Source organism: Bubalus kerabau, chromosome 23 (genome assembly GCF_029407905.1).
Source record: "Bubalus kerabau isolate K-KA32 ecotype Philippines breed swamp buffalo chromosome 23, PCC_UOA_SB_1v2, whole genome shotgun sequence".
Classification (NCBI taxonomy): Eukaryota; Metazoa; Chordata; class Mammalia; order Artiodactyla; family Bovidae; genus Bubalus; species Bubalus kerabau.
This window is the reverse complement of record NC_073646.1, coordinates 4217477-4233370: the sequence shown is the minus strand read 5'-3', so window position 1 is coordinate 4233370 and position 15894 is coordinate 4217477. Positions and strand designations below refer to the sequence as shown.

Below are 15894 nucleotides of genomic sequence, written 5' to 3'. Positions count from 1 at the left end.
TATCCAGTAATTTCCATTTCTAGATACTTACCAAAGAGACATGAAGTGCCACGCTGGTGGTATAGTGGTGAGCGTAGCTGCCTTCCAAAGAGGCATGAAAACATCTGTCCACACAAAGGTCTGAATGTGACTGCACATAGATGTGTTATTCATAAAAGCCCCAAAATACAAATAACCTAAATGTGTCATCAACTAATAAGCAAAATGGGACCCTTCCATACAACAGGCTGCTATTCATCCGTAAAGAAGAACAAAGCACTGACACACTCTACAACACAGATAAACTTTGAAAACACCACGCTCGGTGAGAGAAACCAGACGCAAAAGACCACACATACAGCATTGCCGTCAGCGCGAAATGTCAACAGAGATAGAAGGAAGGTCAGGGTCTGCCCGAGGACTCGGGATGAAAATGAGGATAGACTGCAATTAATCACCAGCGAAATTTAGGGGATAGAAATGTTCTAGAATTGGATTATGATGATGGAGTAGGTGAGTTTCCTACTATTTATTGTTTTGTGATTGTGTATTTTCCAAGGTCTGACTCAGAGATTGGCAAATAAGTGTTAGTTGAAGAAATTCCTAAAATATAATGGGGAGGGAGAAAAAAAGAAATAACTGGTAACATAGAGAAAGACCATTTTACAGAAGTTAACTCAAGTTTCTCAAAAGGAAATATTTTAAGTATTCAGAACTGCAAGATGACACCTTACTTCAAATGCGTTTGGCTGCTGGATTTTCTGGGATGTTCTGCATTAGGGAGGGGCCCCTGTTAACAGCAACCACACTGATGGTTCCCTGGTTCTAAAGTTGTTACACAACACCTAAATCACTCTGCATGAAAATAACCCTGAACAAAACTAGATCCTTTTGGGGTAGGGACTTTACAGTGTCTCAGGGTCCTCATTGCCACGCTCCTCTCCTTACATTTTAGTGGAAAGGGAAAACTTGACTTTGGTTCGGATAAATTTCCTGTGTTTTAAAAATGTGATTTTCTTGCCAATCTGCAGTCCTCTGTGGCACGTGTGGAGCAGGAAAACTTGGAAGAATCGTCCAGATTTGCTAACAGAGAGGAACAATCCACCCGAAAAAAACAGCCTCCTGTCCCCTCGCACCCCCTCTCCACCCCCGCAGTAAGAGGAGGCAGGAGGAAATGAGCTTAACATGCCGTCCACCTTCTTCAGGGGCCGGGCAAGGGCTGGGTCTTGAGAAGTTCTTGCACGTGATCCTCCCGACAGTCGTGCTAAAGAAGCGAGGAACCGCCCTCTCCCCCTGCCCCCGCCTCTCCGCCAGGATTCCCCGGGGCCCCGAGGATTCCCAGGAGCCGGGTCGGGCCAGCCGGCGGGCGCCACCTAGCGCTGCCAGTGCCCGGAGCCGGCCCTCCCCGCGCGTCCCAGCGGCCCCGATCCGGAACACCTGAGTCCCAGGTCCCTGGATAAACGTAAGCAGGAGGAACAGCGCGAGTCCGCCCTGCGCTCGCGATGCTTCTGCCTCGCGTCCTGCAGGGGTTTCTGATGCGCAGTGAAAGGCGCTGGACTGGGAGCAGGGCTGGGACGAGGTTCTAGCCCAGCCTCAGTCCTCAAGAATCTGTTTCTTCTAGAGAAGCAGAAGGGAGTGGCCCTGAGACCATCCAGGGAGTTCTAGCAGTAAAAGTCCGAGTCCAAGGGCACAGTGTACTCCCAGCCCCTAGTTCACCCGTTCGGTTCAGTTCAGTTCAGTTGCTCAGTTGTGTCCGACTCTTAGCGACCCCATGAATCGAAGCACACCAGGCCTCCCTGTCCATCACCAACTCCCGGAGTTTACCCAAACTCATGTCCATCGAGTCGGTGATGCCATCCAGCCATCTCATCCTCTGTCGTTCCCTTCTCCTCCTGCCCCCAATCCCTCCCAGCATCAGGGGCTTTTCCAATGAGTCAGCTGGTGGCCAAAGTATTGGAGTTTCAGCTTCAGCATCAATCCTTCCAATGAACACCCAGGTCTGATCTCCTTCAGAATGGACTGGTTGGATCTCCTTGCAGTCCAAGGGACTCTCAAGAGTCTTCTCCTCTTGGAGAAGTTCAAAAGCATCAATTCTTTGGCACTCAGCTTTCTTCACAGTCCAACTCTCACATCCATACATGACCACTGTTATGCACCTGCTGCTGCTACTGCTGCTAAGTCGCTTCATTCGTGTCCGACTCTGTGCAACCCCCTAGATGGCAGCCCACCAGGTTCCACCACCCCTGGGATTCTCCAGGCAAGAACACTGGAGTGGGTTGCCATTTCCTTCTCCAATGCATGAAAGTGAAAAATGAAAGTGAAGTTGCTCAGTCGCCACCCCATGGACTACAGCCCACCAGGCTCCTCCGTCCTACAAAATGACAAAACAAGTAAACTGATACGCTCTTTCTACCAATTATTCTGAACTGACCTTCAACTAGTCAAGGGTAAAGGCCCTGTCCTTAGGCATTCCTATCCAAGAGGGACTGAATCTGAATTCAACCCCTTTTATGGGCTGTATTGTGTCCCCCCAAATCCATATGTTGAAGCCCTAACCCCTAGTCCCTCAGACTGTGACTGCATTTAGAGATGGGATCTTAAAAGAGATGTTCATTCCAAAGGAGGGCTGTTGTGGTCGGCCCCAGTCCAGTCCATCTGGGATCCTTATAAGAAGAGTAGGAGTCAAAGAGGACAGACCATATGAGCACAGAGTGAGAAAGCCAAGGGGACCTTCACCTTGGACTTCCAACCTCCAAAACAGTGAGAAAATTAATGTCTGTTGTTGAAGGAATACAGTCTGGGGTAATTTGTTATGGCAGTCCGAGCAAACAAACACACCCCTCTCCCCAACCTCAAGGAATTCAAGGGTGAAAGGATGGAGTCCAGGAGCCTGGTGCGCACATTTCTTCCTGTCCAAACTGTTGCCCTTTTGTTCGAACTGTTCAACGTCCCACCTGGCACGTGATAAGCACAGAGCAATTCTTAAGAACATACAACACCTGGATAGGACAAGGAGTATTCCCCCTCCCACATCTGAGCTGTAGTCCCATTCTCCAGATGAGGAAACTGAGGCTTATTAAGGCTGCAAAAGTTGTCCAAGGTCACACAACCTTTTAAATGTGGAACCAGGATGGAAGACTCAAACCCAGGTCATTTATTTCCAGATACTCATGCTCCTTTTAATTTGTTTAATCCAGTTTCCCTATTAAAATGCATATATTTAAAGTCTACAGTCCAATGAGTTTTGGCAAATGTATGCACAGCCACATAAGCACCATCACAATCAATCAAGATATTTGCAGCCCTCCAGAAAATTCCCTCATTCTCCTGTATAGTCAATTCCCCAACCCCAAGCTCTGCTCCAGCCAACTATACATCTGATTTCTAATGCTGCTTCTAGAGCTTTGTATAACTCGAATTATTCTGTGTGTACTGTTTTCTTTGGTTCAACATAATGTCTCTGAGACCCAACCATGTTTTTCTGTATCAGCTGTTGTCTCCTTTTTATTACTGAGTAGAATTCTATTGTGTGGATCTGTTCTAAATACGTTTATTCCTTCATTAGTTGAGGGACTGATTTGTTTCCACTTTTGAAATCTGGTTGAGAAATCTGATTGTTTCCACTTTTTAGTTATTATGAGTAATGCTGCTATGAACATTTTCTCAATGGCACTCCACTCCAGTACTCTTGTCTGGAAAATCCCATGGACAGAGGAGCCTGGTAGGCTGCCGTCCATGCTAAGGGTCAGACACGACTGAGCAACTTCACTTTCACTTTTCACTTTCATGCATTAGAGAAGGAAATGGCAACCCACTCCAGTGTTCTTGCCTGGAGAATCCCAGAGACGGGGGAGCCTGGTGGGCTGCCGTCTATGGGGTCGCACAGAGTCGGACACGACTGAAGTGGACTTAGCAGCAGCAGCAGCAGTGGAATTGCTGATCATGGATAAGTATATGTCTAATAGTAAAAGAAGCCGGTTTTCAAAACTGGTTGTACCACTTTACACTCCTACCAGTAGGGCTGGAGAGTTCTGGTTACTCCACAACTTGCCCCTGCCTCCCTCTGAAGCCCAGCGAGGCCAGAAATGGCCAGAGACCTGGGAGAAGGACTGGGAGGAGAACCAAGAGGAAGTCCAGGAGGAGGAGGAGGAGAGTGCTGAGGAGGACAGGAAGGAGCCCAGGACCAGGAGTCAGGCCTGCCGCAGGGAAAGCCTAGGTACAGGCCCAGCCCTTAGTCTGTCCGGAGGACGGAGGTGTACTGTCCAGATCCTGCAGAGTGACAGTGAGCAGAAAGCATCAACAGCACAGCCCTGAACCCATGAAGCAGGGACAGGAGGCTCTGGTGAAAGAACGTTCCAGAACGCCGAGCTTAGATGCAGACGCAGAAGGCTCCGCACAAGAGCAGAGTGCAAGTTGAGCAGCTTTCCCGCGAGCGAAGCAGAGACAGGTGGATGGAGATAGCAAAAGAGATATCGCGAGACCCTGGGATCCCGGGGACCGACGCCGCGTGTGGAGAGAGGGGCGTCTCGTCGCTCCAGCAGGAAGGTGCCCCCAGCCCACCGCTGGTCCTCCCGCTGCCCTTGAAGTGCCGTGCCTCCCTCCGCTGCAGGCAGGCCCAGGCGGGGACGGTCCCGCTCCTCCGAGGCCTTCCTCCGGGTCGGTCCCGTGTCTTCTGTCCTGAGGAGACTGAGCGACCTAAGAGGTGACGTCCCGGCGTGCGGCCCCGCGCTCCCGGTAGGTCAGGGTGTTTGGCGAGACGACTTTGCTTTCCTCTGAGGGGTGGGGAGACTGTTGAGGAAGAGCCCTTCTGAGCAAAGGTTTGTTGTTGCTGTTGTTTTTAAGAATTTTAAAATATTTATTTCTTTTTGGCTGTGTCGGGTTTTAGTTGCTGCGTAGGGCTCAGTTTCCCCACAGCATTTGGGCTCTTAGTTCCCAGAGGAGGGATCGAACCGTCGTCCCCTGAATTGGCAGGTGGATTCATAACCAGTGGATCACCCTGAGCAAAAGGTTTTAAATCAGAAGTTAAAACCAAGCCTTGTGCACCGTTGGTAGGAAGGTAAAATGGTGCGTTGCCTGTGGAAAACAGTAGGTGGGACTGCCCCATCCCCCAAGCAATCCCACATTTGGGTGAATATCCTGAGGAAATTGTAAGCAGGGTCTCCAAGAGGAATTCACACCTTCATGTTCCTAACAGCACAGTTCACATGAGCTGAGACATGGAAGCAGGCAAAGGGGTGTTGATGGGTGAGTTAGTCGGTGTTAGTCGCTCAGCCATGTCCAACCCTTTGTGATCCCATTGACTGTAGCCGGCCAGGCTCCTCTGTCCATGGGATTCTCCAGGCAAGAATACTAGAATGGGTTTCCATTCCCTCCTCCAGGGGATCTTCCAAACCCAGGAATTGAACCCAGGTCTCCTACATTGCAGGCGGATTCTTTACCATCTGAGCCACCAGTGGGTGAAGGGATGAGCAAACATGCTAAGTTCATATGATGACAGTGACCCAGCCTTGACAAGGAAGGCAATCCTGACACAGGCGACAGCATGGATGGACATGGATGGACATGCCAGTCACGGAAGGACAGGTCGTGTATGATCCATTCATATGAGGTCCCTAGAGCAGACTGAGAAGGAAATGGCAACCCACTCCAGTGTTCTTGCCTGGAGAATCCTAGGGATGGGGGAGCCTGGTGGGCTGCCGTCTTTGGGGTTGCACAGAGTCGGACACGACTGAAGCGACTTAGCTTAGCAGCAGAGCAGGCTGATTCATAGGGAGGGATGGTGGGGGATGGGGCTGGGGGAGGGGAGGGGAGTGAGTGTTGAATGGAGACAGTTTCAGTTTTACGATATGAAAAGAGGCATGGAAGGTGGTGATGATGGCACAACCACGTGAATGTCCCTAATGCCACTGGACTGGTCACTTGAAAATGATAAATTTTGTGTTATATACATTTTACCCAATAAAAAGAGAGAGATAGACCAAAAAATTTTTTTAGTCATTCTAGTGGGTGTGTGCTAATACTCATAGTGGTTTTAATTTGCATTTCTCTGGTCGTAAACATGAATGATCTTAAGCATCTTTTTACAAGTATGTGAGTGCTCAGTTGCTCAGTCTGGACTCTGCGACCCTATTGGCTGTAGCCTGCCAGGCTCCTCTGTCCATGGATTCTCCAGGCAAGAATACTGGAATGGGTTGCATTTCCTTCTCCAGGGGCTCTTCTTGACCTAGGGATCTTTTCATATGCAGATTTTTATTTGGTTTCTTCGTTTGTGAAGTGTCCAAGTCTTTTGCCCATTTTTAGAGTATTTTTTTTTAATCAAGGTATACTTCATATAACAAAATTCACTATTTTTAATATATTCTCTGTGCTGTGCAACCATTGCCACAATTCCAAAACATTTCCATCACTTTAAAAGAAACCCACATCTATTAACTTATGTTTTTCTTCTTTCTTTCCTTTTATGGGGAAAAGGAATGTTAAGATTCCAGAAGAAACCTACACTACATCTTATCTCAATGAAAGAGTAACTGGAAATTTCAACACAAAGGGAAAGAGTCTATAGATGAAAATAAGTATAGGAGAATTCATTGTAATATACTTAAAACTTTTCCATGGGTTTAAATTTTTTCAAAATAAGTACATTTAATTAATTTAAAAAGGGAGTCCTTTGGCATAGAGAAGTGGTGAAACTGCACAACTCATATTGGGATTTGAACTCACTGTCTTTTTTATAATTAAATTTATTTATTTTTAATTGAAGAAAACTCACTTTTAATTGAACTCACACATTTGGTCTCAGGACTTGATGAAGTTCTTAATGAAGTTCTTTATGTCTCAAAAAGAATTCAGTGAGAGACAGGGAAAGGTAAGAAGTGGGATTCCTAGGTGGCGCTAGTGGTAAAGAACCCGTCTGCCAATGCAGGAGATGTGAGAGATGTGGGTTCAATCCCTGGGTCAGGAAGATCCCTGGGAGGAGGGCATGGCAACCCACTCTAGTATCCTTGCCTCAAGTACCCCATGGATAGAGGAGCCTGGAGGGCTACAATCCATAGAGTCGCAAAGAGTCAGACACAACTGAAGCGACTTCACACACAGCACAAGAAGCAGGCTTATTTAGAGAGAGATGCGTTCCATGGACAGAATGCAGTCTGTCTCGAAAGGCAGGAATGGCCTTGGGAGAAGCGCAGTCCACAGACTGATTGTGGGCCATCTCAGAAGGTAAGAGGGTTCAAAATATGGGGTGGTTAGTTTTTAATGAGCTGGGTAATTGCATAGGCTAATGAGTGGAAGGATTATTCCAACTATTTTAGGAAAGCAGAGGAGATTTCCAGGAGTTGAGCCTGGACATTTTATGATTGGCCTCAGAACTGTCATGGCACTTGTGGATGTGTCATTTAGCTAATGTATCACAATGAGTGCTGACTGCAGCCTTGAGATTAAAAGATGCTTGCTCCTTGGAAGAAAAGCTATGACAAACATAGACAGCAGAGGGGTTTTTTTGTTTTCTTTTGTTTTTTAATCACAAACCTAAAAAGCAGAGATATCACTTTGCCAGCAGAGGTCCATAGAGTTAAAACTAGGGCTTTTCCAGTAGTTATGTACTGATGTGAGAGTTGGACCATAAAGAAGGCTGAGTGCCAAAGAAGTGATGCTTTTGAATTGTGGTGCTGGAAAAGACTCTTGGACAGAGAGTCCCTTGGACAGCAAGGAGATCTAACCAGTCAATCCTAAAGGCAATCAACTCTGAATATTCATTGGAAGGACTGATGCTGAAGCTCTAATACTTTGGCCACCTGATGTGAAGAGCCAACTCATTGGAAAAGACCCTGATGCTGGAAAAGATTGAGGGCAGGAGGAGAAGGTGGCGACAGAGGATGAGATGGTTGGATGGCATCACTGACTCAATGGACATGAGTTTGAACAACTCCAAGAGATAGTTAAGAACAGGGAAGCCTGGTGTACTGCAGTCCGTGGGGGTAGCAAAGAGTCAGACATGACTTAGTGACTGAACATCAGCAACAATTATCTGAATTCATTTTATTTCTTTTTCATGCCTTACTGTAGGGGCTAGGACCTGCAGTACAATGTCTACTAGATGTAGTGAAAGCAAATGTCTTCTTTGTTCTCCCAATTATAGGAGGAAAGGACTCAGTCTTTCACTAGTAAGTTTGATGTCCATTGTAGGTTTTTCATAGGTGCTCTTCTATTTTTAGTTTGCTGAGAGTTTTTCTCGTGAATGAATGATGAATTTTGTCAAATGCTTTCTCTGAACTTACTGAGATGATCATATGGTTTTTCTTTTATTCTATTTTAGTGGGTTACATTGATTGATTTTCAAATGTCGACCTAATCGTATGTTCCTGGGGTAAACCTCATATGGTTCTGATCCTTTGACTATATTGTAGATTTTATTTGCTATCATTCTGTTGAGGATTTTTCTGTTTGCATTCATGAGCGATATTGGTCCGTAGTTTTTTAAAAAAACTTTTACAGAGCCCTACTTCCTCCTTAAGTAAAATGTAAGGGTTGGGGAAGTCCTCCCCACAGAGGGTATTTCCAAGTCTAAGGTTCTCTCCAGGTAGGGCTCTAGTCCCAGAAATGCCCTAATAAGCAGCCAGTGTCAGTGAGATGAGATATGCTGGCTAAGAGTTCCACCTGGGTCATTTAGTACATACATTTGATGGGTAAAACTGATGCCAAGATCTGAGCTTCTCCTATACAGGTTCAAGAATTCAGCTTTATCAGATCACCCAATGGTGTTAATTTCCTAGGAAATTGCATCATACTGTGCAAGCCCACGGAGACTAAATGATTAGATCAGTGTCTTTTTATGAATTTATGATAGAAGTATACCGTTCCTGAAATCTGAATATTCATGCCTTTTATTCAAGGAACATACTCCCTGACTTAGTCTCTCAATATTCAAGAAACCAAGTTAGTCATGCAAAGGGTTCTTGGCACACCCAGAGGCCAAGCGCAGGGAGCTGGGCAGTGATAGGTTTGTTTTATCCAGGCTGGGGTGGAATATGGAGTCTTTCCATTCCTAACTGGTGATCCTGTGCCAGTCAGAGTCCCTCTGCCATTGTTAGCGCTAAATAAACAATGGCAAACTCTTAGCCTTAGGCAATCCTAGACTTAGTCCGGGCCACTATATTATAGCCTTTCTCGTGTTGCAGTTAATTGAAAAACTGCTGATTTTCCATTTGCTCTCATTTTGCCTCCCTGATGGAGACTTAAGACACCCTGAAATGGGGACAGCAAATATTCTATATCTTTCAAAAATCTTTGTGAAAAATGACACCTGCACAGAAAATTGCACAAAAGAAAAAAATGTACTACCCAATGGCTAATCACAAGGCAAATACTTGCACAACCACTACCCACGTCGAGAAGTAGAACACTGGCGGCAGTCCAGAACCCACCGTGTGCCCTTTCTGTCACAAATCTCCATTCCCATCTTGATTTTTGTTTAATCTCTTCTTTGTGTTTACCTATAATTTCCCACCAAAACATGCATTCCTAAATCCTATGACTGTGTGTGTGTGTGTGTGGTTTCTTTTTCAGTCAGTCATGTTGTTGTACATTGTTAATTCACTTTCATCCCATCCTTTGGATATTTCACAACTTATTCACCCATTCTACTGTTGGTAGATTAAAAAAAAATTTTGGCTGTGCCCTGAAGCATGTGGGATTTTAGTTTCCCAACCAGGGATCCAACCCATGCCCCCTGCATTGTAAGCACAGAGTCTTAACCCCTGGACACCAGAGAAGTCCCTCCTGATAAATTTTTGGATTACCAAAAATCCAAACTTTTGGATTTTTTTATTTATCCCTCCCTATTTTTTAATTATTTCCATTTTTTGAAGTCAGTTTGTCAAGTTCTATTTTTTAAAAAATCCTTTGAGATTTTGATTAGGATTTCTTTGGATCTACAGATCAGTTTGAGAATTGATATTAACATTATTGTCTTCTTATCCTTAAATGTATTTATTTAGGTCTTTTAAAATTTGAAGTAATTTTTTTTAGTTTTATATTTAGAGATCTTCTCTTAAAGTTCTGGGAGTTAGGAAGACAAATATTGGTATCTAACTCATATTGTGTGTGGTTTTTTTTTTTACTGTATATAAAACTGCACCTTTAGTGACATTTTGTTTCAGTGAATATACTTTAACATAGACTTTTTAAAATAGTTGATTTAAGTCGTGTTAGTTTGGGGTGTACAGCACAGTGATTCAGTTACCTACATGCATGTGTACATGCGTGTTCAGTCCTGTCTGACTCTTTGTGACCCAATGGACCTAGCCCGCCAGGTTCCTCTGTCCATTGGATTCCCCAGGCAAGAATACTGCAGTAGGTAGCCATTCCCTTCTCCAGGGGATCTTCCCAACCCAGGAACTGAACCCAGGTCTCCTGCATTGCGAATAGGTTGTTTATCAATGAGCCACCAGGGAAGCCCCCTATATAAACATGTACATATATGTATATTCTTCTTCAGATTCTTTTTTCTTATGGATTATTACAAAATATTGACTATAGTTCCCTGGGCTATACAGTAGGTCCTTGTTGATTATCTGATTTATATATAGTAGTGTGTATGTGTCAATCCCAACCTCCTAATTTATTCCTCCTTATTTGGAGGTCTTTGCATACTTTTTTTAGTTTTATTTTTAGACATGAGTATTTTTAAAGTATTGCAGATGGTGTCTTTTAAATTTATTTTATGTTTATTACTGGGACACTCTTGTTTTTGTACATTGACTCTATATCCAGTTACCTTACTAAAATATTTTATTAATTCTAATATTATCAGTCAAGTCATTTGGATTTTCTTCATATAGAATCATTAGCTGAGAATAATTACTGTCTTAGATTTTTTTTTTTCCCCTCTGTCCAACCCTTATAACATTTATCTCTTTTTCTTGCCTGTTGTACTGGCCAAAGCCTCCAGCAAAATGTTGAATAGAAATGATGGTTGTGAGCTTTCTTATATACAATCTCAAGGATAAGTTGAAATCTCACCATTTCAACTTTTTACCAAATATGGTATTTACCAAGTAAGATCGGGTTTTTTTTAATCCATACTTTAAAAAAATATTTTATTTGTTTATTTATCGGGCTGTGCCAGGACGGGGAAGCCTGGTGGGCTGCTGTCTATGGGGTCGCACAGAGTCGGACACGACTGAAGCGACTTAGCAGCAGCAGCCAGGTCTTAGGTGCAGCATGCAATGCCTTTGTTGCCACATGGGCGATCTTTAGTTTCAGCATATGGGTCTTTTTTTTTTTAGTTGCAACATGTGAAATCTAGTTCCCTGTTGTTGTTGCTCAGTCACTCAGCTGTGTCCGAGTCTTTGTGACCCCGTGGACTGCAGCACACCAGGCTTCTCTGTCCTTCACTATCTCCCTGGAGTTTGCTCAAACTCAGTCCATTGAGTCGATGATGCCATCCAACCATCTCATCCTCTGTTGCCCCCTTCTTCGCTTTCTGTCATAAAGGTGGTGTCATCTGCATATCTGATATTTCTCCTGGCAATCTTGATTCCACCTTGTGCTTCATCCAGCCCAGCATTTTGCATGATGAACTTTATATATAAGTTAAATAAGCAGGGTGACAATATACAGCCTTGATGTACTCCTTTCCCAATTTTGAACCAGTCTGTTAGGGGTCAAATCCAAGCCCCCTATGTTGGGAGCATGCAGTCTCAGTCACTGGACCACCAGGGAAGTTGCAAAATAGGTGCCTTTTTTTTTTTTCTAAAGGAATTTTATTAGTTTGTGTATTTATTTATTTTTTGGCTGCCCTGGATCTTTCTTGCAGTGCACAGGCTTCTCTTTGCGGTGGCTTATCTTGTTGTGGAGCACAGGCTCAGTGATGGTGGTGCGCGGGTTTAGTTGCTCCATGGCATTTGGCATCTTCCTGGACCAGGAATCCAACCTGTATCCCCCATGTTGGCAGGAGGATTCTTAATCCCTGAACCACAAGGGAAGTTCCCCAAGATAGGTTTTTAAATTGATGTCCCTCATCAGATTCAGGAAGTTTCATTCTTTCCTGTGAGTTCTTGTTTTATAAAGATGTCGAGCTTTGTCACTTTTCCTGTAAGACTTTAGTTGATGAATTTTCTCTTTTAATCTGTTATTGTGGTAAATTCTATTAATTGATTTCCTAATGTTAAATCAACATCCATTCCTAGGATAAATCCAATTTGATCATGATGTATTATCCTTTTACGTATTGTTTGATTTGACTTCTTTTATTTTGTCTAGGATTTTAACACCCATACTCATGAGTGAAATTGACCTGTACCTTCTCTTTTTGGTGATGTAGTCTGCCTGTATCTACAGTTTCACTTTCCATTGTTTCAGTGACCCAGGATCAACCACAGTCCAAAAACATTAGATGGAAAATTCCAGGGTGGCCCAGTGGTTAAGACTCTGCGCTTTCAATTCAGGGGGTGCAAGTTCAATCCCTGGTTGGGAAACTAAGATCCCACATGCCAAGGGATGAGGCCAAAAAAAAAACCCTCCAGAAATAAACAATTCATAAGTTTTACATTGTAGGCCATTCTGAGTAGTGTGATGAGATCTCAGGCAGTCCTGTTCTCTACCACCTAGGATGTGAATCATCCCTTTGTCCAGCAGATCCTGCCCACTAGTCACCTAGTAGCAACTCAGTTATTAGACTATCACCGACTCGTGGGACTTATGTACAAGTGACCCTTATTTTACTTAATAATGGCCCCAAAGTATAAGACGAGTGATGCTGGCAATTCAGACATGCCAAAGAGAAGTAAAAAAGTGCTTCCTTTAAGGGAAAAGATGAAAGTTCTTGACTTAACAAGGAAGAAGACAACTGCAGACTGAGGTGGGTAAGATCTATGATATGACTGAACCTTCTATCCATGAAGTTGTGAAGGAGGGAAAGGAAATTCGTGCCAGTTTTGCTTTCACTTCTCAGGCTGCAAAATTATAGCCACAGTGCAGGGTAAGTTCTTAGTTAAGATGGAAAAGGCGTTAAATTTGTGCAATAAGAAGTTTAGAGAGACTGCACATTAATATAACTTTATTACAGTATATTGTTCAATTTTATTATTGTTGGTAGTCTCTTACTGTACCTAATTTCTAAATCAGAATTCATCATAGGTGTGTATAGATGGGAAAAACAGAGCATATATAGAGTTTGGTACTGTCTGTGGTTTCAGGCATCCACTGGGGGCTTGGAACATATTCCTGCAGATACGGGGGGCCTACTGTACTGTTCTTGTTGGGCGTTAATGTGAAATTTATACCAGCGTCCGAGAGTGAGCTGTTGAGTCTTTTCCTGCTCTCTGGAAGGGCTACAAAAGTAAGCATCTTTTCTTTATTCAGTGTTTGGTAGGATTCCCCAGTGAAGACATTTGAGTCTTGAAGTTTCATCATCAAACATTTTAAATTTACAGCTTTAATTTTTTAATCATTATAAGACTAAGATTTTCTGTTTCTTTTTGTGTCAGTTAGGTTGTATTTTTCTGTGTGTGTATGTGTATGGGTGTGTTAGTTGCCCAGTCGTGTCTGACTCTTTGCAACTCCATGGACTGGAACCCAGCAGGCTCCTCTGTCCATGGGATTTCCTAGGCAAGAATACTGAAGTGGGGAGCTGTTTCCTTCTCCAAGGGATCTTCCTGACCCAGGAATCAAAGCCTCGTCTCCTGCATTGCAGGGAGATTCTTTACCGCCTGAGCCACCAGGGAAACCCTGCTCTTTTTCTATAAATATGTCCATTTCACCTACATTTTCAAGTCTTTGGCACAGAGTTGTTCATAATATCCTCTTACTTTTGCAACAAAGTCTCTTTCATTTTTGATACTTCTCTGTGCGCCTTCTTTTTTCTTTTTTTCATTTTCAAAGGGGGTTTATTGATATTTTTAGTCTTTTCAGTTTGGTTGCTTCTCTTAGCTGTTTGCTGTAGGTTTTCTATTTACTTATATTGTTAAATTATTTCCTCTCATCTACTTTTGTTGATTTATTTTGCCATTCTTTCTCTAACCTCTCAAAATGAATGCTTAGTTCATTATACTCCAGTCTTTTTCTTCCCTAAAATATGCAATTAAGACTATAAATTTCCCTCCAAGCATTGCTTTATTTTTATTCCACCAATGTTGCTGTGTTGTATTTTTTAATTACATAAAATTTAGTTCAAAATAATTTCTAATTTCCATTTTTATTTTTTCAGAGACTATGCATTATTTAAAAGTGTATTTTGGAAGCATATTACTCAGAAGTGTAGCTTTCAAAGATACAGGGATTTTACAATTATATTTTTGCTGTTGATTCTTAACCTGTTTGCAATGTGGTTAGAGAACATTATCTTCTTTAGTTCAGCTCTTTGAAATTTGTTGGAATGTGCATTTTGGTTGAGCATTATAGTCAAATTTTTAAATGGGTTAAAAAAAATCCACTCTTCTTGAGACTAATATATTCTCTGGTTGTTGGGTGCGCATATGTCCATAAAGTCAAATTTGTTGATGATGTTTCAGATCTTCTGTCGTGTTATTTATTTCATGATTGCTTGCTCCATTAATTACTGAAAAAAGTATGTTATAGTATCTCACTATGCCTATGGACTTAATCAGTTCCTCCATATAATTCTGTCTACATTTACTCTGTGTTTCATGTTATTCAGTTCAGTTCAGTTGCTCAGTCATGTCCGACTCTTTGCAACCCCATGAACCGCAGCATGCCAGGCCTCCGTGTCCATCACCAACTCCTGGAGTCCACCCAAACCCATGTCCGTTGAGTTGGTGATACCATCCAACCATCTTATCCTCTGTCGTCCCCTTCTCCTCCTGCCCTCAATCTTTCCCAGCATTAGGGTCTTTTCCAATGAGTCAGCTCTTCGCATCAGGTGGCCAAAGTATTGGAGTTTCAGCTTCAAAATCAGTCCTTCCAATGAACACCCAGGACTGATCTCCTTTAGGATGGACTGGTTGGATCTCCTTGTAGTCCAAGGGACTCTCAAGAGTCTTCTCCAGCACCACAGTTCAAAAGCATCAATTCTTTGGCACTTAGCCTTCTTTATAGTCCAACTCTCACATCCATACATGACCCAGTTTCATACAAATTTAGAATAATCTTTTAAAAAAATATATTTTGGCCGCATATTGTCCTTGCAGGATGGTTCGCCCACCAGGGATCAAGCCCAGGTCTCTGCAGTGAAAGCTCTAAATCCTAATCACTAAGCTACCAGGGAACTCCTTGAGATACTCTTTTATATTATAGAGTGCATGTATGCTCAGTCGCTTAAGTTGTGTCCGACTCTGCAACACCATGAACCATTGCCTGCCAGGCTCCTCTGCTCATGGGATTTTCCCAGTAAGAATACTGGAGTGGGTTGTCATTTCCTACTCTAGGGGATCTTCCTGACCCAGGGATTGAACCCACATCTCCTGCATTGCAGGTGGATTCTTTACCTGCAGAGCCATCAGGATTATTATAGAGTGATGCTCTTTAATTCTAGTGATGCTTTTACCTTAAAGTATATTTGTTTGACATTAGGATTGTGAACCATACTATCTTTATAGTATTTCAGGTGTATATGATTTTTTCATCATTTCTTTGCAGTCTTTCTTGATTCTTCTGTTTTAGATGTCTCTTGTACTTAGCATATATAAGATTTTGTTTCTATCCAGTGTGATGATCCTTGCCTTTTAGCTGGAGTAGTTGACCCTCTTCGGAGAAGGCACTGGCAACCCACTCCAGTACTCTTGCCTGGAAAATCCGGTGGATGGAGGAGCCTGGTGGGCTGTAGTCCATGGGTCGCTAAGAGTCAGCACAACTGAGCAACTTCACTTTCACGCACTGGAGAAGGAAATGGCAACCCACTCCAGTGTTCTTGCCTGGAGAATCCCAGGGAAGGGGGAGCCTGGTGGGCTGCCATCTATG

At 43.3% G+C, this 15894-nt stretch overlaps 1 long non-coding RNA gene across 1 annotated transcript in view; it reads left to right on the top strand.

The window, feature by feature from the left end:
• Positions 1 to 3945: 3945 nt before the first annotated feature.
• LOC129637397 (uncharacterized) overlaps positions 3946 to 15894 on the top strand; it is a 33453-nt gene continuing 21504 nt past the window's right edge. The window contains exons 1-2 of the long non-coding RNA XR_008707456.1: positions 3946 to 4713; positions 5405 to 5562. This is a non-coding gene — a long non-coding RNA (uncharacterized LOC129637397). The remainder of the gene's footprint in view (positions 4714 to 5404; positions 5563 to 15894) is intronic.